At 32.6% G+C, this 19,399-nt stretch overlaps 2 long non-coding RNA genes across 7 annotated transcripts; one reads left to right on the plus strand and one right to left on the minus strand.

Moving 5' to 3' along the window:
* Nucleotides 1–2,564: 2,564 nt before the first annotated feature.
* LOC143073151 (uncharacterized) lies at nucleotides 2,565–7,140 on the minus strand. Of its 2 annotated transcripts, none has more exons than XR_012977407.1 (3): nucleotides 6,795–7,140; nucleotides 4,334–4,532; nucleotides 2,565–2,954 (listed from the first exon to the last, which is right to left on the minus strand). It is a non-coding gene; the product is annotated as an uncharacterized LOC143073151 (long non-coding RNA). The 2 variants fall into 2 exon arrangements; XR_012977406.1 differs by lacking the exon at nucleotides 6,795–7,140 and adding an exon at nucleotides 6,537–6,781.
* A 335-nt stretch (nucleotides 7,141–7,475) lies between these two features.
* Nucleotides 7,476–18,938, plus strand: LOC143073152 (uncharacterized). Of its 5 annotated transcripts, none has more exons than XR_012977411.1 (3): nucleotides 7,476–7,499; nucleotides 17,260–17,347; nucleotides 18,223–18,938. It is a non-coding gene; the product is annotated as an uncharacterized LOC143073152 (long non-coding RNA). The 5 variants fall into 5 exon arrangements; XR_012977412.1 differs by lacking the exon at nucleotides 7,476–7,499 and adding an exon at nucleotides 11,801–12,159; XR_012977409.1 differs by lacking the exon at nucleotides 7,476–7,499 and adding an exon at nucleotides 13,010–13,083.
* Nucleotides 18,939–19,399: the final 461 nt, after the last annotated feature.

Consider the following 19,399-nt stretch of genomic DNA (forward strand, 5'->3'; position numbering starts at 1 on the left):
ACAAAATGAAATCAAACAGATATTTAAAAATCCAATTGCATTATATTTATATTCATGATTATGTTTATATATCTGGTTATATGAGAGTCGGTAATATTCGGAGGTCATCTCGATAGTAATTATTAGCTGCCGTATAGACTTATATTCACACTAAATTCAAATATATATTATCGAGCACATGTCACACTAGTCTAAATTTCACACGTTAAGATAGTCGGTAAGATAAATTCGTTACATAGTGTGCTAGTGACGTAAAACGGTATATATGGGGTCAGTAAATTCCATATGGTGATTCGCTCTCACCCCATATGGAATTTACGGACCCCATATATACCAGGCCACCAGCACACTATATGAAACTAATAATACTTACTTGGATTAGTACAGCTTCCGACATTGATTGAGACCAAAAGTAAAAGAAGGCAAATATTAGCTTGTTATCAAATCACTCATAAATCAGTTAAGAATAATAATATTAATGCAACAAGATACAAAATTTTGTTCTTTTTATTGAGTTTAAATGTTTCAAAACATGGAAAACATATCCTATGAAATTAGATAAGGACTACATGTACAGCACAAAACACCCGAATGTAGTTTAACCCACCTAACTGAGAGTATGATACCCTGCAACGGAATTTTAAAATAACAGATTTCAGCTAATACGAGGAAGGCGCTTCCTTATATGTCAGTTAACCAAGCCAGTAATACACTATATGTCCCTTCATATAGTTTTTATTTCTTTAAGATCCTGCCCCGAGCTGAAAGACAAGTTCTAATTAATTTTATGTTTTTTGGATTAATAATAGCAATCAATATACTGAACAATTGATCTGTCAAATTAATTACCACGACGACAATTTTTAAATAAAACATAACTTTTTAATGATTACAATACAAATAGTTAATTTATATCATATCTATCAAAATTGAAAAAAAAGTCCGGTTAACGGGTTAGCGTTTTTGGTATTCGGTATTCAGTCGTTCGACCGGTTAACCGGTTAACCGTTGACAACACTAATTTAAACATATTTTATTGTTCAAAATGACAAAAGGATCAGACACAAGTTTTACAACTTATAGTAATTCTAATTTCTTTCTAGACCACAGGCACTCGTCTCAGAATTTATTTCCCCTACTAGTATATACCTTTATATGTGTTATATTAAAGTATATATAGGATTTTTTTTTCTTAGACAAGTGCCTGTGTTCTAGACCCATGTTTGATTATTTATAATATGATTGGAACCGTAGAGCTATAATAAGGGGAGATGTACATTGTGTTTGGTGTTCGGTTTCTTTCTCTTAGGTGAATATCGCATAAGAAATTCAAATATATTTAGCTTATAGCATTTTGGGATTGAACAGTTCAAGTTTTGTTTACTTTTATTATAATCCCTTTTTTGGATTAATATAAAGTTTGATAGCATTACAGGGGCTTTAGCTACGAGATATTGAAAAAAAATGAAATGTGATTTTTTTTTCCAATCATTAAAGAAAGTAAAATAGTGAAATAAAAATTCGCTTTTAGCAGGCACATTGATTCAATTGTCAAATAAGCAAGGAAACATCGCTTATGAATTATTCACTTTCAAGTGAATAATTCGACCTCATTAAATCCGTATTTATGTGAACTTCAATTGAACTTCTTAGCTAAAAATGGGATACGCATAGTAATGGGATTCAACTAGTAAAAGGAAAAGAATGTCAACAGTGAAAGTTGAACAAGGGTAAACCATTTGATTGACTGATTCGATCTACAAAACCTCACTCTTATACAGGTAAAAACGGTTATAAACATATTATTTTAACCTATAATATGAATTCAAACAGACCTGAAAAATCCAATTGAATGGGTTAGCTACAATTACTTTACCTTGGCCGATTAGGGAAAACACGCCAGTATTTGAATTTACAACACATATTTTTTTACACTTATTCCTTGTATGATTTCTTCTTATATGCATAATGGTACAGGTGATAAACACTGGACACTTTTAATTTGCAAAACACTCATTTGCAAATCCGCCGCCGCCTCAAACAAGAGCTACAATATCATGTATATAACCAAAATGTGCAGAATTACATGGGATTCAATAATTTCATTAGTTTTCTACAGTTACTTTCATATTTATTTTGCAATTTGAATTATAAAAACATGGGATTTTCAATATCCCATGGGACAGGGCAAAATCCCATGGGATTTACCATTATCCCATGGGATTTTGGTTAAATCCCATGGGATTTTTTTTGGTCCCATGGGATTATTGTAGTCCCATGGGATATTTGTTGTCCCATGGGACAAAAAAAATCCCATGGGATTTTTATTATCCCATGGGATTTTTAATATCCCATGGGACAAATTAAAATCCTATGGGATTCTAATTGTAAATATATAGATATAAATAAACAGTAATGTGTATGTTACAATGTTTTCTATTTGGTAGTAAATTATTATAAGATGAATCTTTTTAATTGAATATCTTTTTTTCTTGGGAAATGTTAATTTAGCATATTGTTCTTTAACTGTTCAAAACTGAACTTTTAAACAACAAAGCAGATAATGTAAGTATCAATATATGTTTATTCATGAATTATAGAATACTTTCTTGAAACACAATTATTTGCCATTTGAAATCAATAAAAACTCTATTGTTAGGCTTAACATACTAGTAGCTATTTAAGTAAATCTATTTTTTTCACAATATCCCTCAACACAAAACATTAATAGTTTCTTATCATCCAGCATTGTTTGATGGTATAGTCCACTTTTTGGACATTCAGCACAGAACTTTGACATTATTGTGGTTTCAATATTTTTTTGAATTTAAAAGAACTTCAAATCATTGACTGAGTGATGAAAATAATAACTGATCCAACTTTTGTCTTTGAATTTATTCTGGTCTTGTTTCTATGTTTTCTCCATTTATTCTAGGTGGTGAATTTCAATCCTTCTGAAAAAGAACCAATAAAATCTAAAGTAATGGATTATACAAAATTGTTTTCATACATGTAGCAATAATATGATTTTCAATAAAAATAGCTATGCGATATGGATTTTACTGATTGTTAAAGGTTGTCCAGTGTCATCAGTTGCTAACGGCCTACATCCTTTGGTCTCTGATGGAGGGTTGTCAAATCAGCAATATACCACATCTTCCTATTCTAATACCATATAACAATCAATTAATTTATTCTTCTTTATAACATTTGGGTATTTTCCCAAGTTATATACATAATATATATATATACTGTAAATTTGGAATTAATGCGAGTTTTTTTTTATTGCGAAAAATGCAACGGAGTTGTAAACGCAATAATTTAAACTCGCATTATGAAATATTTTATATGGATTAAACAGGATTTTTCTCAAAATCGTAAAATTTAAAATAGCATTTAAGTCTAAAATGACAGAATCGCAATAATAAATGCACGCAATAATTTATGAATTTACAGTATAAAGATCAATGTTAAAACTTTAGACAACTATAATAACATTCCATTATTCACAAGAATTTGCAATATATTATACAAAATGCAGACAACAGAAACAATATTTCTTTAAGCTTTTGAAGTTCAGACAGATTTCAATTTGTGTTTTATTTCAATGAAAAAATACCTTGAACATATTGGAAATTATAACATTGATACAAAAAAAATATGTATGTTTTATCCTTATTTTTTGTGTTGTTGGCTTGCTGTCTCATTTTAATATACATTTAAACATACATCAATAATCTTCTTCTTTATTAAAAGTAAAAATGGGATATTTTTGATTTTGATATCCCAAAACATTATAGTTCTATCAAACACCAATGTGTTTGATATTAATTTTAAGACATGTATAAATGTTCCAGACCATATCAGTTTTCGGATGTTACTTTTACGGTCCAGAACTTACAGTCCCACCATATGTGTACAGTCAGACCATTTAAGTATATTTGTACTGTCTGGTACCAGCTCGACCAAACCTGTGTTTTTATTTTAACTGCAATTAAACTTTTTGTATTAATCTATTAAAGATTTCAGTTATGTTGATCTGTACTGTACATTTGTTTGTAATAAACTTGACCAACTTCTTAAAATTGGGCAAACTGTATGCGTACAGTCCAAATACTTGTTTGTTCTGGAACATAAACATGATTAACAAGCATTTGGCAGGATGTCATGCTAAAATCCCATTAATATAAGAACTAAATTTTGAGTATATACATGTAAATCCACAAGTTACTTACTGAAATTCATGGTGAACACTCACCAAAAACTTACAATTTAGAGGAAAGACTGGAAAGATGAATGCACTAACACTATCAAAAAAGAGAATAAAACTTACCGAAAAACAAGATGTTTTACATTTATCCAGGAGCAGGATAATTGAAAAGTTGTTTTTTTCTTTCTCTGCTGTCCATCATATAACCTTTGATTTCATTCATGCAAAATATGAAAATCTGCAAAGGTAAGACCTAGAACCTCAACTTATCCACATTTTGAATTTTGAACTGCATACTTGTCCTTTTCATCTTGCTGACAACCTAAACATAAAAAAATGATAAAAACATAATTCTAGATTGACTTTGTGTTTTTATTTTTGTTGGTACATGTACAAACAATTTTCCCAACTTTAAAACGAAAACATCATCACCAAAGAGGAGGTCATACTAACCTCCGAAATATTTAAACAAACCGAAATTATTACTTGATTAAGATCTTGTCGTAAATTAATGGCATAGATACTCTTATTTTTGAAAACTTGATGTCTATTGCATACTTATATTCCTTTGTACGAGAGTATGCGATATTAAGATGGACTCCATGGACTTTAATGTAAGCATGATTAATTTTACAGTCACTGACAGTTTTTCAGCTCTATGTGTACATTTTGAGAGAATCTTTCAATACTGTATATTCTGATATTCAGAACTTATTGTGAGGTTTTTATTAATACAACTGAAAGCTGTATCTCGTTTTCATTTCTGATACATATTTATGAGCTGAAGACCAGTGCCGAATTTTTCTTACTGCATTGAAGACCCATAGGTGACCTTCGGCCGTTGTCTGCTCTTTGATTGGGTTGTTGTCTCTTTGTCAAATTCCCAGTTTCCACTTCCCATTTTATATCATGTATGCTGATTTTTCTTAAATTACAATATTCAATCATGCAATTTTGTCCATTATTGAAAATACGATAAGCAAAAATAAATGCACAAAAAATTTAACATTGTTATATATATGTAAAAGACTTTTTTTTAAATTCAAAACAGTTGCCTACACTGTTAATTTCCTTGTTTGATTTCATATTTTTAAAGCCTTTATAGCTAGCTAGATGGTATGCCGGGGCGGATCCAGCCATTTTAAAAAGGGGGGTTCCCAACCCAAGACAAAGGGGATGATCCTATATTCATTTGATTTGTTTTATTGTCTCATACAAGAATATATATGGTTTGACGGTGGGGATCAGGGATCCTGAAATTTTTTCACCTAACCACTGGATGACAGGGGATCTCAACCATTTAAAAGTTTCTCAAACATGTGGGGGTGGGGGTGAACCCCATGGACTCTCCCTATATTTCCTTTTATTTGTTTTATTGTTCTATACAAGAATATATAAATATGGTTTAGGGGTGGGGATCTTGACCGTTTACAAGTTTTCAAACTAGAGGGGGTGGGACTTCACTTTTATTTTATTTCATTATTAATTTTATTGTCCCCGACAAGAATATATATGGTTTAGGGGTGGGGATCTGGATCGTTCACAAGATAATAGCACATTCTCAAATTGAACAGAGTGGTGAAACCCCCAAAGACCTCCTTTTAATTTCATTTGATTTGTTTTATCGTCCCATTCAAGAATATATATGGTTTAGGGATGGGGATCTGGAACGTTTACAAGATAATAGCATATTCTCAAATTGAAAGGGGTGGGGATTACCTCCCATGGACTCACCCTCCCTTCTTTCTCCCCCCCCCCCCCCCCAAATACCTTTCAATAAGCCCCAATGCACAGATAGTTCACAGTATTTTCCCTTGATTTACACTAAAGAATATACAATATACAGGTGTAATTTTTTTTTAAAAAGATAATAAAACTGAAGACCACCCTGACCACAGTGGTGGATCCAGAATTTTTCATAAGTGGGGCCCACTGACTGCCTAAGAGGGGCCTGCTCCTGCCATGACTCAGTGATTCCATATATAATCAACCAATTCTTTTCCCAAACAGGGGGCCCTGAACTCCTGATCCCCCCTTTTTTTCCACATTTCAATCGCCATGATATAAATTTAGTTTTATCACTTACAATAGGAATGGTTTGAATTCCCCAATAATTCTTATATACCATTAATATCAACATATTTCATTTTTGATAAATGAAAGGCAAAAGTTTTCTATGGGTAGAAATGGATAGTGGGAAGCTTTCAGATTCACACCATGCCGGTGGCTGTGTTCAAAGTGCTGGGTTTTTATTACCCTCGTTGTTTGCGGACTAACTATTTAGGCCAGTGGTGGATAATAGTGTGCGTGCATTAATCTTCTATACCTTCTTAATCAATATATTCAAATACTGACGGCAAGTATTGTAATGATGTATCAATGTCTTTTTGAAATCACCGTGCTATTTACATGTGGGATCGAGAATGCAGGGGAAGGAAACTTGTCAATTATGTTTATTTCTAAGCCAAAATAAAATGAGCCGCCGTAAAATTAACCTTGGGTAATAACAGTGCATGTAAGGCTCGTCTCGGAGGGGTGTCTTTTTTTCTGTCTTCTTTTTTTAGTTATATTTTTAATAACTTACACTTTTTTCCATTATTCTCTTTCTTTCACTATTCTTTATTCCTTTTTTTTCTTTGTCCTTTGTTCTCTATTCTGTTAATTCACATCCATACCCTCTTATGTGTATGTGGACTTACTGTAGTTTATTTTTTAGTTCTGGCAGAGATATTAGATACAATATATATGTCTCTGGTTCTGGTATTATACGATAAGTCAATTTCTTTTTCATGCAGTGTCATGAAATATAATGGTTTTATGCATATCAGCCAAGATTGTGCGCAACATTTTAATAAACAATTCAACACTATATACACGTTTAATGTGAATTTTATTAAAATCGATGAAGAACATGAATTTGGCAGCTAGTGCCCCTTAAACAGGTAAAGATCAATTAACAAATTCTGATCTACTGGCATTCAACACCAAATTACTTACTTGCTGTATATTGATAAATGTGATTGTATATTGTCAGGGGCGGATCCAGCCATTTTAAAAAGGGGGGGTTCCTAACCCAGGACAAAGGGGGGGTTCCAATTACATGTCCCCATTGGCATTCAAATGCATTGATCGTCCAAAAAAAGGGGGGGTTCCAACCCCCGGAACCCCCCTCTGGATCCGCGCCTGATTGTCAATACCTCAACATCGAGAATACGTCATGTGAGGTGTTGGTCGCTACGTTTGATACGGGGTCAAAGGTTGCGGCTTCGAGACAGAGAAAAACATCCAGGTAAAAAGTGTAGAATTTTATTTTTGAAAATTTGAGTTGTAAATTTTCCTAAAAAAAGTACTTATTTCCGTTCATCTATTATGGGTATAAACTAAACTGAACAAGAAAAGTATTAGTAAACAGACAGAAAGTCCGACGTTGAATTAATTATTTTACAATTAATTGTTTAAATATATGAGAGAATGTTTTAGGCGAATTTTCTTTTATTACAGATAAATGTATTTTAGGTTCAGGAAATGATTTATTCTTCGGGTACGTCTAAACAACCGCTCAGGACCTCCTGAGTGCACTCAGGACATACAAAGTGCACTCAGGACCCATTACCGTAATCATATCTGCACACATGATGGATGTTTATATTCGTTATACGCTTCTTATTTTAGAGTTAAATTTTGGTAGAAGTTGAAATCGCAGGGGCGGATCCAGCCATTTTAAAAAGGGGGGTCCTAACCCAGGGCAAAAAAGGGGGGGTTCAACTACATGTCCCCATTCAAATGCATTGATCGGCCAAAAAAGGGGGGTTCCAACCCCCCCCCCCCCCCGGAACCCCCTCCCCCCTCTGGATCCGCGCCTGAATCGAACTTAGATAGATATGTTAATTCTTATAAAATAATGAGGGCACGTGTCACTGATTACACAACTACTGAGCCATGAATTATCCAATCAACAAAATTGATTGGATTATCTTTATTGTTATTTAGGAATTGTATTGTTTAGTTCAGTTTTTAACATGAATTTGCATATAGAAAAAATAAAATATATATCTCATTCGATGTGCTTTTTCAGTTTATTTTTCATGATGACGGGTAAATTAATTTGTTGTGTTTTGCAGTTCACGAATAAAGAAAATTATTTTATAGTTGCGTTTTTTTTCTGTAACAAGTTCGAGTTTTGTTTTTCAGTGTGATTCTTTTCTCTCTCTCTATCTAAATCAAGTTTTTAAACAAACACAATGTTGACTGAATATCAAATTTTATTACATTTGTATATCTTTATTCTCAACAAACCATTATACAAGAGAAGACAATTATGTACAATATTCAGTTTAACCTTAACGGAAATCTGTGCACGAAGACTTAGTCGTGGTTTGAACGGATTTCGTGTCAATAAACTGTCTTCGAAATAGTCTTTCTTTGTTAATGTTTGTGTCATTTTGGTCTTTTGTGGATAGTTGTCTCATTAGCAATCATACCACATCTTCTTTTTCATAATTTCTCGCTACTACAATCTAACTTACATATTTTTTTAGAAATAATTATACCCAAAATATCATAATTTTTAAAAAACGGAGACGAAAACGGAGACAAGTTCATTTTCAGAATTTATTTTCGCATTGAAATTCGTTTCAGGCTTGTGAAACTGGACAAAACGACTTTAATTAGAGAAAAAAAACTTAATAAAAACGGATTTCTTAAAATATTCGTATAACTCAAAAATAAAATTCCTGGACAAGTTCGATAAAAATGAGAAATAACATCTAACTACATGTATATGAGTTTGGTTGTTTGAAAAGTACGGCTTTTACCGTTTAGAACGGATTCCATATACAAAACTTTAATTAATATAAATTCTTTTAAAGTATGAACATTTATTTCCCTTTTCAAACTCGTGCAAAGAATTAATTACTGGTCCAGGACATGATAATAAAATTAAGAATAAAACTTAAAAATTTATGGAACGAAATCTTAATAAAAGACGAAAATCTTAAAACATCGTGATATTCATTCTAGACGTCACAATATTACTTCCCGCATGGTCACACTGTACTAACAACACAATGTATAAAACAACAATAAAGATAATCCAATTAATTTTGTTGATTGGATAATTCATGGCTCAGTAGTTGTGTAATCAGTGACACGTGCCCTTATTATTTTCTAAGAATTACAAATGTAGCATATCTATCTAAGTTCGATTTCAAATTCTACCAAATTTAACTCTAAAATAAGAAGCGTATAAAGAATATATGCATCCATCCTGTGTGCGGTGACTATAAAGAGTCCTGAGTGCACTTCGTATGTCATGAGTGCAATCAGGAGGTCCTTCAAGCGGTGTTTAGACGTACCGTTATTCTTCTGGAAGCTTCAATTTTTTTTTATCAATAACTTTTACACAAGGAGACATTTTTGTTTTTTGACAGCATGAACCCCAGTTAAAGAGCAAACACAAATTAAGAACGAAAATCGTTTACAATTAAATTTTATAGAAGGAAAAAGGGGGGGGGTAATAAACAAATTTTATTTACGCTCACATACTTCTAAACAGATTTGCATATGTAAGCTCTCTATAGATAATGTTAAATTATTTCAGGAGTTTTGAAAAAAAGAATATATACAGTTTAATTTCGACTAAAATAGTGATTCTTTTTATAGATTTGGTACCTCAGTTTCGACTCAACATTTCATTTTGAATTGTTAGATGGCAAACTCTTTAGGCGAATATTGTATCTGTTCTTTATTTAATTATGGTGATATTGGCGATAATATTCATTATAACAAGGCCTTGTACAAATCCTTGATTATAGAATGTTTGGCAATATAAAAAGACGAAAGTAGACAAACCCTAATTATGCAGGGTTTCACAAGTTGATCTCCAAGCGGCCCACATTTAACATATAATAAGATCTATATTTCTCAACGTTTTCAAAATGAAATAACTTGAATTGAAAATTTCCCAACTGTGAAAATTTGTTATTTCTAAACGTCTTTAATTATTATTTCGGAAAAAAAAAATATTTAGCATATTCATATATTTTCATAATTTTTTCCGAGGAAACCTTTTTTTTTTTGCAAAGTTTACTTCTATGTGTTTTTAACCATCACCAGCGACTTATTCTCTGCCATCACCAATTAGTCCTAATTATTAAAGATCAATTGACCAAATTCAAATGATGATTGGTATATCGTATTGAATATGATCATCGGTCATCCGTGACGTATCCCAAATAACGACGCATGCCGATAGATAGATCATAGTTTATTAATTAGCGTCTCGCAATTTAAATTTCATCAAGGGGACTTAATTAAACCAGTTACTATACAAATCTTGAAAAAACGATGTACATGTACTTTTTAATATTTTTTAAAACAAATTACGAAAACGTTAACTGTAAAAATCACCGAATATAAATGTTTCTTTCTTGCAGGTTTTGGCATTTGTAAATAACATTAACGTTTTGGAATTCTAATGCAAAAGACAGTCGATTCAAATTGAAATAACTTCTTTAAAGATGGTTTGATTTTTTCAGAGACACATATATTATATATGTCTCAATACATGTATTATATGTCTCTGATTTTATCAAAACAAAAATAACAAAATTATAAAATATGTTAGTTATCGAATGTATACCCTGAACTCTTACTATTATATATATATGTCCTAAGTTACTTAATGTCCTGTGTGCAACCAGGAGATCCTGAACGGTTTTTAAACGTACCATTATTTTATATGCATATATTTAAAGCTGTTCTTAATTATATGCATACTAGGTATCAGTGGCGGATCCAGGGGGAGGGTTTCGGGGTTGGAACCTCCCCTTTTTTTGAACGATCAATGCATTTGAATGGGGACATATGGTTGGAACCACCCCCTCCCCCTTTTGTCCTGGGTTGAGACCCCCCTCCTTTTCAAATGGCTGGCTCCGCCGCAGAGGTATATTTATATATATATGTGTGTACCAGCCCCCCTCCTAAATCTTTGGAAACAAATGGTAGATTATATAGGGAATCACGGAAGCATGACTGGACGTGAACACTCTAAGGCAGTCAATGAGTCCCCACTTATGAAAATTTCTGGATCAACCATTGCTTAGTTCTAGTTATCTTAGGTCCTAGTGTGAAATAATGCCAATAGGTCTTTTAAAACACATCTTCATTCATACATGTATATATACGTTTTCTCACGGATTTGTTCATGCAATATTGGAATTATGTTTACTCAATGCGCAATTACTGAAGGTTATAATTGCTACTTTTCTTCTTAATTTCATAAAAAAAAATTTTGATTTTTTTTCTTCGAAAAATTAGTGGTGTTGAAATAGGGAATGGACACAGATACGTTATCACATTTAACCAAAGAAATGTTGTATAATGTCATCAATCTGTATTACACGTAGACAGGATGTTCTCTAGAAAACTATACGTTATACACACCCGAGAATACACGCACTGTCGAAATGGAAAATTACTGTATGTTATAGTTACCTGTAATCAGCTTTGCAACACCATGTCATGACAGTTCAAAAAGATTTTCTTCAAATCAAAATGGAATATTCATTTTTTTCTGTAAAATTTAAAACTTTAAAAAGTAGACTTTGACAAAATTATGAAATAGAAAGAATTGAACAATTTAAAATCGTATTTTAACAAAGATTTAGATATAATTTTACAACGATCCTTAAAAAATAACCAAACAAACGTTGAATCAAACGATATGAACCTACGCAGTTTTATATTAAAATACTGACACACACCAGTTTGCCATCTCAGTATGCAAGGCAAGGGTGCTTGGTGAGGTGCTGGAACTTGATGTACATGTATCATTAAGTTAATACAGTTCTGTTAGGATTGACTGCCTTTTTACAGAGACTTTCTATTCTTACTGTTATCAGTTAGTATAGACGGTTCCTGGCTTAGAATGATTCTCTGCTCAGCAAATGGTGCGTAATTAGCATTTGAATCAAATTTCTTGTAGAAGTAAAAAACACAAATTAATGTATTTGACAACTTTATTCAGCAGTGGCGGATCCAGGGGGGGGGGGGGCAGGGGCGGATGCAGGAATTTTCGAAAGGGGGGGTGCTAACCCAGGGCACCCAGGGCAAAGGGGGGGGGGTGCAAAACATATGTCCCGATACAAATGCATTGATCGGCAAAAATAAAGGGGGGTGCGCACCCCCGGAACCCCCACCCTGGATCCGCCACTGGGGGGGGGGGGTTCCGGGGGTGCGCACCCCCTTTATTTTTGCCGATCAATGCATTTGTATCGGGACATATGTTTTGCACCCCCCTTTGCCCTGGGTTAGCACCCCCCTTTCGAAAATTCCTGCATCCGCCCCTGTTCAGGAGCACAGTCTATATTATCCGGCGTAAATAACTTCGAGATTTATGTGGAAGTTTACTCTGCTGCTCGATCTATGCTAATCGATGTTCCAGTATATTTCATATTTATATTTATTCGTGAGGCCTCGTAATCGTTTATATTCACTAAAAGCACAGTCGCCTAAATATTTTATATGGCGAAAAAATTGCGAAAATTGGGGGAAATAATATATTTTTAGTAGCATTATTATTTTAAAATCTTAAGAGGTTGCTTGCAAATTTAACTCTAAAATGAGAAGTGTATGACGATCTATAACGAATATATACACCCATCATGTGTGCAGATACGACGGCGACTATATAGGGTCTGCCATGAGTGCACTTTGTATGTCCTGCATGTGTGCACCCGGGAGGTCCTCCTGAGCGGTGTTTAGACGTACCGGGAAAATCTTATCTGATTCAGGATCAATTCATCGGTTACACTCCCCTGTCACCAGTGATTCTTTTTTGCTGACATTCTGAAATAGTATTGTGTAGTCCCTGTGTAAGTGTTGACTCTCAACTTGCACATGTGATTTTTTAACACTCCCCGGACTTCTGCAAAAAAACAATTATTCAGTTCACTGATTTAGATGGAAGGTAAACGAACAGAAAGTCACAGGACATTCCGACAAAAAGTCACAGGACAAAAAGTCAAACACATGTCAAACTCAGGCATAAAGTAACAAAGTTGATAGGACAAAAAGTCACAAACAATTTGTTGACAATTGATTGAATATAAATGAAAAAAGATTTTGAAATATCTTCTTTTTATTACATATATTCATTTTTAATTTTAGGAAATTGTTCATAATATAAAAAAGAAGATGTGGTATGATTGCCAATGAGACAACTGTCCACAAGAGACCAAAATGACACAGACATTAACAACCATAGGTCACCAAACAGCCTTCAACAATGAGCAAAGCCCGAGGTAAAGCCCATACCGCATAGTCAGCTGTAAAAGGCAATCATACTATATCTTTTTTTTTATATTTACATGTTAAAAAATGCGTGCAAATGTAATCAAAAGCTGCACACAAACGTAATGATTTTTGTGTGCAAATGTAATGGTAATGTGCGCAAACCTAATGCACTGATTTATTTGTTTTTAATAAATTTTAATTTAAAGTTGCTACATCATGTTCATGTATAAAACTTCAAGAAAAATACAAAAAGAGTGTTTTCTTGTTCAAAGAAAAATAATCTCAAAACTAAATTGTGACTTTTTGTCCTGTGACAGTGTGTGACTTTTTGACTGTGACTTTCTGTCCTGCATTCAGATTGAATAGGGGAGTTTGGTTGACCCCGCCTCCCTCTATCTGAGACTACTATCTCAGTGATGAGCTTTATGTTTCATGTACAAATGTATTGTGCTTGTTATATATGTATGTCGGATAAAAGCTCTACAGACCTTTAATATGTTGTATTGTTATATGTATAACCGACAATAAATAAATAGCCCCTAACAAGTAAGAATTAGGTTACTTCTTTTTTTTTTGACATCTTGCATGGGTTTTTATAGCCCCGTCTTAAAATTATGCCCCCACTTCAAAAAAAGGGGGGGGTATACTGTTTTACCCCTGTCTGTCCATCCATCCTTGCGTCAGTCAGTCCGTCCCATTTTCCTTAGGTTTCAGGGTTAAGGTGGTATGGGTGTCTTCCTCCATCTTGGATTGTAAAAAACAGAGAATCAAAGGTCCAGATTTTCCATCAAGTTAGCAAAATTTGATGCAGGAATGCAGATGTTTAATGTACATTTTCATTTAAAAGTACCAATTTATAAGAATATAACTTCTAACATGTCTAAATATTGATATTTTTGCAAATGTTAATTATTTTTGGTTGTTTTTATCTTTTTTTAAAATTGGAATTTTAAGGGGAGGTAACTCTAAAAAAGTGCATTTTCTGAAGGATTCTGTATGGAATTTTCCTATTTTGTATTTTAGCCGGGAAAAACGTACGGTGACTCTATCTTTTCTTTTGATATTCTCAAAGCAGTGTCTTAAAGCTATCTTTTCCGGAAGTATTTAACAATTCTATCATTTTGTTTAGTTTCTAATCACAAAATGGTGTTTTTTCCTGTATAATCCATACAAAATGTGTCATTTTGTCCCGTCCTGTAGCTTGAGAAAATGCGCGGTGACCTATCATTTTTATTATATTTTTCAACATGTATCAATAGATACAACGTTTTGGCAAAGTATGATAAGTCAGCTACATGTATACCGTGTGATGCATCATGCATTTTCAGATTCATCACTCGACAACTTCCTGTTTTCCCAACACTTGTATGATTTTACACATGTTAGCCAAGTTTAAAGTTGAAAACTAACAACCTAATTTATGTACAAAAAAATTGAAAAACAGATATGTTACACATAAACAAACGACAATCACTGAATTATCGGATCCTGACTTGGAACAGGCACAACCATAACAAATTCGCAGGGTATAAGGAACTTTGAAAATATTTAGTTTTTGTGGTTTGGTCTATTTTCCGGATACTGTAAGCAATAAGGCCCCTTTATTTAGTGAATGAAATAATTGTAAGATGCACTTAGCTGTCTGTCATATTTTATATGAACTTGACCTCATTTTCAGGCATGGTTCATTGGTCAATGAAACACTGCATTGTTTTGTCAGTTTATCATATGTTTAAAGTTACAGGTAGATTATATTTGGTAGATATGAAACAATTGTAAGGTGTGCATGTCTGAATGGCAGATTCATATATAAACCATGACCGCATTTTATTGTTCTTTGGTCGATGATAAGTTTTCTTGGTTTTGTCATTTTATCAGGCCACATTTAAAAGAATGTCTGTTTCCCCTCCCCCGGGTCTACCCTTTGTAAACAGACCAGGAAGGCAGGTTTTTTTTAGCTCACCTGACCTGAAGGTCAAGTGAGCTTTTCTCATCACTTGGCGTTCGTCGTCTGTCGTCCTGCGTCCGTCGTCCTTAAACTTTTATAAAAATCTTCTCCTCTGAAACTACTTGGCCAAATTCTACCAAACTTGGCCACAATCATCCTTGGGGTATCTAGTTTAAAAAATGTGTTGCGTGACCTGTCAAACCAACCAAGATGGCCACCATGGCTAAAAATAGAACATAGGGGTAAAATGCAGTTTTTGGCTTATAACTCAAAAACCAAAGCATTTAGAGCAAATCTGACATGGGGTAAAATTGTTGATCAGGTCAAGATCTATCTGCCTTGAAATTTTCAGACGAATTGGACAACCTGTTGATGGGTTGCTGCCTGTGAAATGGTTATTTTAAGGAAATTTTGCAGTTTTTGGTTATTATCTTGAATACTATTATAGATAGAGATAAACTGTAAAAGCAATAATGTTCAGCAAAGTAAGACCTACAAATAAGTCAACATGACCAAAATTGTCAGTCAACCCCTTAAGGAGTTATTGCCCTTTATAGTCAATTTTTAACAACTTTTCATCATTTTTTGTAACTTTTTTTAAAAATTTTCTACTCTGAAACTACTTTGCCAAATTTAACCAAACTTGGCCACAATTATCATTGTGGTTTGTAGTTTAAAAAATGTGTCTGCTGACCCAGCCTTCCAAACAAAATGGCCGACATGGCTAAAATTAGAACATAGTGGTAAAATGCAGGTTTTGCTTTATATCTTTGAAACTAAGACATTTAGGGCAAATCTTTCAAGATTTAAATGTCCATCAGAATAAGATATATCCCCTCACAAATTTTCAGTTGAATTGGACAACCTGTTGTTGGGTTGCTGCCCTAAAATTGGTGATTTTAAGGTAATTTTGCATTTTTTGGTTATTATCTTGAATACTATTATAGATAGAGATAACCTGTAGACAGCAATAATGTTCAGCAAAGTAAGATCTACAAATAAGTCAGCATGATCAAAATTGTTAGAGGACCCCTTAAGGAGTTATTGCCCTTTATAGTCAATATTGAACAACTTTTCGTCATTTTTGTAACTTGTATAAAAATCATTTCTAAAACTACTTGGCCAAATTTAACCAAACTTGGCCACAATCATAATACTAGGGTATCTATTTAAAAAAAAAAGTGTCTAATGACCCCGCCTACCAACGAAGATGGCCGACATCAGTAAACACATTAACAGGTGAGCGACACAGGCTCTTGAGAGCCTCTAGTTTTTTTTAACTGGATGTGATTGTCATAGCATGGTCACATGAATGGTTTGACTTGTCCAGTCCAGGCCACTTATCAGTTGTTTGTGCTCAATTTGAGTGTATTTATTTAGATTATTAATCCTTCTGCTTTCAAGCACTTTCCAAAAATGGAAACAAATTATTTTCAGGAAAAAAATAATTTCGATTTTTTTGTGGAAAATATTTTTTTTACCCGGGCGCTTATTTTTGACCCGTGTGGGGGGAGGGGAAACAAACATATTTTTAATTTTGGCCTTAGATTTTTTAAGCATAGGTCTACTTGTTGTATGGAATGACTACAAGGTATCAAATAAAAAAAGATGTCTGCCTGCCAAGGTTAATTTTACTGTGACCTCATATTCATAGAATAATGATAATATTCATGATATTGAACAGCAAGAATGATGAGTAAGTTGATGTTATATACAAATAAGACAAAATTTTCAGTTGCCTACTAATTATGTAATACATGTAGTAGTTATTTTTGTCATTAAATGATGTTTACCCTTTTATGTGTAGGGCAAGAACATGAAAGATAAAGGGGAAACTATAAACAGAAGAAATTATCAACAAAATAAGATTTACAGAGGTCAACAAAGCCTAAATGGTAAGTCCACTGTTATAAAAAATTTTGTCCTTGAATAATAATTAAATATTTATTAAAATAAGATGTGGTATGATTAAAGAGAAAACTATCCATCAGAGTTCAATTTAGTGGATGTAAGCGTTGTAATTACTTATTAGAGGCCATTGATGACCTGTAAGTAATGAGAAAACCCATACCCTATACATGTTATAGTAATCTATAAAAGTCAACACTAACCAAATTTGAAACAGAGCATCAATTCAAACGTCAAATATACCAGACTAATTTATAAAAACAAAAAATTATGAAAAATAAAAATGACGGGTATGAACCAACATCAACCACTGAACTATGTACAAGCTCCTGATATTAGACAGGTATAATATGGCTGGGTTGATATAAAAATAAGAAACACTTAGCAGTCTGATTTCCAATGAGACATTTCTCCAATAGAGATCAAATGACATTTAAGGAGGCTCTAGGGTATAACAATTTCAGAAAAATGTTTTAATATTTTTTTTTCATAACTCAATTTATTTATATCTTTATCATATGGTACACCAAATCATTCAAAACAATCAATTCGGTTTGGCCCCAGATGACTTTTAAAATGTATATATCATTGAAAAAGCTCCAAATTATCTCCCTTTGGTGCAAAAAATGCCATTTTTTGGCATTAAAAATGTAATATCTTATTTAACTCAACGGTGGCCTATATTTTTTATTATAATTTTAAATAAGCTGTACTTTAACTAAACTATTATAAAATTTAAGCGATTTCTGTAATTTAGTACTTGAATATTTAAATGAAAGTTTATCATATTAATCATAAACATGATAAAATAGCCATTTTATTGATCTCTTCACTGATAATATTTGAGTTTGTGTATTTGTAGGTCAGAAATCTGGATTTTCATGGTCATCATTCACAGATCAATACTGAACGGAAAACTTAAAGCTGATATTTTTCTCCATAGTGCGACTTTTTTATTAATTTGAAATGGAACATGTTTTTTCCTACATTTATTTGAAAGAGGAAATTTCAACATGATGACTATAAACAAAAAGAAGTCATATCATCACGATCATTGATGCACAAGAACTTGATCATATAAATACAACAATGTAATTATCAATTGAAAGATGGAACGAATGAACAAGATATTAGAATGTTTTTGTCCAAATAAACTTGCTTTGTCTTCTCATTTGAATCTCTCGATTCAATCAAGATGTACAGAGGAAGATCTTTGAAGAACAGATTGAAAAAATGTTTTGTCTAAGAATTGCAGGAATATTCTAGTGAATGAAATTATTTATTGACTTCACTCTTATATAGTGGACTGAATAATTGTACATAGCAAGTTGTGAATAAAGAAAGCAAAAACTTTAACAAAAAGTGTTTATATTATAAATTTGCAAATATAAGCATACTATTATGTACACCACAAAGTTATATATAATTCAAATCGTTTGCCTATACAAGTATTGCAATGAACCTATAACAAAGAAAATCTTACCTCATGAAAAGAGTGAACTATTCAGTCAGAATATGAAATATTTTTTCAGTTCTATTTTTCATAATAGAATAAACAAGACAAAGATTTCAAAACAATATTTTTTCATTTATTTAGAAATTTCATCATTTTGTTTCAGTGAAAGGACTTTATTCTTTGACTGTAAAATATTATTATGATACATTCCAAAATAAGAATAATCTTTATTGTCATATAAACAAATAAAAAACATGTTTGTGACAAAATTTAAAAAAAAATATATATATGTATATATAAAAAATATAAAAAAAACTCGTATACATTTAAAACATTTTACTACCAAACAGCATTCATTGTAACATACACATAACTTTATATTTATATATATATATTTATAATTTTAATCCCATAGGATTTTATTTTGTCCCATGGGATATTAAAAATCCCATGGGATAATTATAGTCCCATGGGATTTTTTTTGTCCCATGGGACAACAAATATCCCATGGGACTACAATAATCCCATGGGACCAAAAAAAATCCCATGGGATTTAACCAAAATCCCATGGGATAATGGTAAA

The sequence above is a fragment of the Mytilus galloprovincialis genome, chromosome 4, assembly GCF_965363235.1.
Source record: "Mytilus galloprovincialis chromosome 4, xbMytGall1.hap1.1, whole genome shotgun sequence".
In the NCBI taxonomy this organism is placed as follows: Eukaryota; Metazoa; Mollusca; class Bivalvia; order Mytilida; family Mytilidae; genus Mytilus; species Mytilus galloprovincialis.